The following is a 4239-nucleotide window of genomic DNA, read 5'->3' as shown; positions in this document are numbered from 1 at the left end:
CACACACACACACACACACACACACACACACACACACACACGCACACCGACACACACACACACACACACACGTTGAAGCATACAAACTGAGTATGAAAAGTGAAAGCACTTCAGATGTGATCGAATGTTTAGTTTCTGCAGCTTCCAGCCTCTGAAGGAATAATTACTGAACTCTTCTTCTCTTCATCCGTTTCACCTTTAATTGGAATTAAAGACTCAGAGACGTTGGAACAAAGACTTAAAGATCAGTCAGAGGAAATATTCTGGGTTGGGGCAAATATAATCTGTTTAAAAAATACAGGGTTAGAAACCAGAAACCAGCCGTTCGCCTGCAGGAAAACTTCAACTTCAAACAAGAAAACTTTTCTTTTTAAATAAAACCTAATAAATCAGACCATGCTTCCCTCTCAGTGGGACACCTCAGTGTTTGTTTAGGAGGGTTTTCCACATTGAAGCATAAAAAAAAGATCATTTTATTTGTGATATATCTGTCCTGTGTGTTACATTTGAATGTTTTCTTCCTCACAAACTCATAAATTCAAACCTTCAAATACAAAAAATATGTTTTTAAAAGGAATTTAAAATGCTGCTATCAGATTTATTTAATATTTTAGATTTTAAGAGGAATAATTCCCTGTTTAAAATCCAAATAACTCTTTGATTTAGCCTCAGAACCTTGCAGACAAACTTCACCTTTAAACTGTTTTATAATCACATAATTAAACATTTAACAAAGTGGATCAAGTCTGCATCGAGGCCTCGTCCTCGAGCTGAAAGAAGCAAAGTTTTGGTCCAAATCAGTAAAACTAGAATCTGTCCAACATTTTATTTCATTTCCTCAAACTGTCTGAATCAAAACTGCTCCAAACCCAAAAACTGACAGCAGGTTAAAAATATATAAATCTTCTTCGGTCTTTTTAAAGCCGAGTTTCTCTTTACTCTACCTTTATGTCTGTGGTTAAAATTTTATTTTTTTTCTGTTTATATGTTTGCTTTATTGTAATAAAGGTGAAAATGGCTGACAGCACCACTGGAGTCTCTCTGACTTCCGGTTTCATCAACAAGCTGTTCAATCTGAAGTCTCTGCTGACATCTAGCGGACAGAATCTGAAACTACAGCTGAACACAGAACAAAAACTGGGTGAAAAGTTCAACAACAAGAATATTTGACCTGATTTGACATTTCTTCTGTCAGTTGATGTTGGTTACAGATGAAACATGTTGTGGCTTCAGGAAGGAGGAAAAACAAACAAAAAAAAGGTCAAATCCTTGTAATTCTTTCCAGTTTGTAGCTTTAATTAAACTAAGTTTTGTGTATCTGAGGCTTTAGGGTTTATAATTACAGATCTGAGACCAGGCTGTAGCTTCAAACCCACCAAGACAAATATAAAGAAACTAGAAAAACTGTGTTTCCTGTGAAAATGCAGTAAATTCTTGTTGCTGAACGATTTGGCTGAAAGCTGCTGAAGAAGCGCTGAACCATTGAGCTGAATGCTAACAGCCGAAGTTTTATCCATCAGAATAGTTAATAAAGAAGCAGGAAGTGAAACGCAACAGCTGAAGGGAGAAGAAGATTAGCAAAAAGGTAGCAGAAAGGAGAACAACAACAAAAAAAGACTGAAATGAGCAGAAAAAAAGGTCAAATTAGCCCTGAAATGACCTTTGACCTTGAAACCCATAAAGCTGACCCTTCAGGAGTCCAGCTGTGAACTTTGACCTTCTTATGTTACACGGTGGCTGAGTTAGAGCACGCACAAGACTGGCCTGACTTTTGACCGTGCTAGCTTTGGCAGCCATCTTGATTTTTTTATTTAGCATTCAGTGTGTGATGGGGCTCTGTGTCAGCTACGGGCACACCGAATTTCAGCTCCAGATGTCTGAAAATGACTGAGTGGGAGCTGAAAGAAACTTTAAGGAGAATGAAACAGCCATAATTAGCAGAATTAGTAGAATTAGCTAAAACCATGGCTAAATTAGCAATTAGAAGGCCTGAATTAGCTAAAATTATAGCTGAATTAGCGTTAGCAGGGTTGAATTAGCTAAAACTATAGCTGAACTAGCATTAGCAGGGTTGAATTAGCTAAAACTATAGCTGATTTAGCATTAGCAGGGTTGGATTAGCTAAAACTATAGCTGAATTAGCATTAGCAGGGTTTAATTAGCTAAAACTATAGCTGAATTAGCATTAGCAGGATTGAATTAGCTAAAACTATAGCTGTATTAGCATTCAGCTATATAGTTTAATATAGCTCCGTTCATTTCCTATGAGGGAAAAATGGCTGAAAAAGCTAAATATCTGAAACAGCCGAAACTGCACCGATACCAAAAGTCCTGTCTGGAGCGGCGTTAACGATCAGCTTGTTAACGCCAGACATCAAAGCGTTCAGCACTCTTTGATGTCTGATTGGCTGAAAAACGCCTTAAAAGCTTCTCATTGTTTGAAGGAATGCTTATCACCCGCCGGGCTTTCAGCCTGAATCTGTGAGGAGGAACGAAGGGCTGCTGGAACCATTTTGATTCTGTGACACATGACCCACAGCTGTGAGTCGGCTGATGTCGACTAGCTGTGGCGGCCATCTTGAACCCTAGTGGCAGATCTTCATCCAGTGAGTTAGTTTGAGATTTAAAATCCAGCCTGTGGTTCCTGAGATATTTTGCTAACAGACAGGGTTTAGCCAGCAGGTGGCAGCAGAGGCAGCGGGTCGCCCAGAACCTTCAGCCCAAAAGGTTCTCGGTTCTGGATGACGGAGCGGCGCTGGAAATAACCCGACCTTTGGCCCGACGAACCCGACACCCCGCTCAGAGTTTTCCAGCGGGCCTGAACTCAGAGACCCCACATTCGATTATCAGGGCAGGTAGATGCAGTTTCCAGCACCGGCTTTATTTTTAGGGTTCGAGGAAGCTGAAGGGCTGCTGCGGCTATTCTGATCCGCCGAGCCGGGCCGGAGCTGCTGGGTTTCAAACTAAGGAATGCACGTCGCCCGCCGCCTTTAACCCCACAGTGTCAGAATGAAACCTAAGGATCAGTCTCAGCTACTACCACACCAAACCTCAGCTCCAAATCTGCAGAACTGACTGGATTTAAGCCATGTTTGTGATTTCAAAGGTTACTTGGCTGTGGGAACCATCTTGAATTGGGTTGGCTCCAAAACTTAATCAGTTGGAGAAGTTTGTCCACTCATCGCTTCCTGAAAGTTTCGTTCAAATAGGTCGAATCGTTTGTGAGGTATTTTGCTAACAGACAAACTGGGTTCACTCCAAGAGTTAATGGTGAAGTTTGCAGCACAGATCTCCTTCAGCTGGAAGCCCTTGGAGAATGACCCTCAGCTACTACCACACCAAATTCTAGCTCAACATCTATAAAACTGACTGAGTTGTAGCCATTTTTGTGTTTTCTACAGCCAGCTGTCTGTGGCGGCCATCTTGAATTTGATTGCCTTCACATGTTAATCAGTTGTGGACGTACATCCAGCGATTACCCTCCAAAAGTTTCAGTTAAATCCGTCAAATGGTTCTTGAGATATTTTGCTAACAGCTTTAAGTCTGGGTCAGTTTGACCCGGAGCCCACAGCTGTCCTGACTCGTGGAACATTTGGGTTCTACGATCCGTGGGAGCTCGGAGAACCACGGGTCGGGTCAGAGTTCTGCTTCATTCCTCTCAAACTGTCAGGAACGGGAACAGAACCGGGTTTCAGGAGGACCAGCAGGTCCAGGAGGGACACCCAGACCTGCAGAGAGGACACATGATCCTTGCAGACAGTTCTGGGTCTGTCCCAGCAGGACATGTCCCACTCAGACCCTGAACCACTTCAGCTTCTTTTAGCTGACCTTTAGCTTCTTTCAGCTGGGCCCTTTGGCTACTTTTAGCTGGTCTTTATAATTTATTGTATCTTTTCCCTTATTTGCTGTATTTTCTGTGCTGTTCTCCTTTAATCTGTAAATTTTTCTGCTCGGATCAATAAAGTCCCGTCTTCGCCTGTAGCTACATGTAGTTTTAGCTGCCATTTTGCTGTTTTTAGCTGCTGTTCACGCTGAACTTTAGCTACAATGCTACGTGAAATAGCAACATGTTGACAGCAACAGATTCATGACGACTCTGAGAAACAAAAGGTAAAAAAAAATTAACTTAAGACAAACCGGAGGTTCTGGTGGTTAAACCTCCTCCTCCTCCTCCTCCTGCTCCTCCTCCTCCTGCTCCTCCTGCTCCTCCTCCTCCTCCTCCTGCTCCTCCTCCTCCTG

This window comes from Kryptolebias marmoratus, linkage group LG18 (genome assembly GCF_001649575.2).
Source record: "Kryptolebias marmoratus isolate JLee-2015 linkage group LG18, ASM164957v2, whole genome shotgun sequence".
Lineage (NCBI taxonomy): Eukaryota > Metazoa > Chordata > Actinopteri > Cyprinodontiformes > Rivulidae > Kryptolebias > Kryptolebias marmoratus.
Note: the sequence above shows the minus strand (reverse complement) of the source record.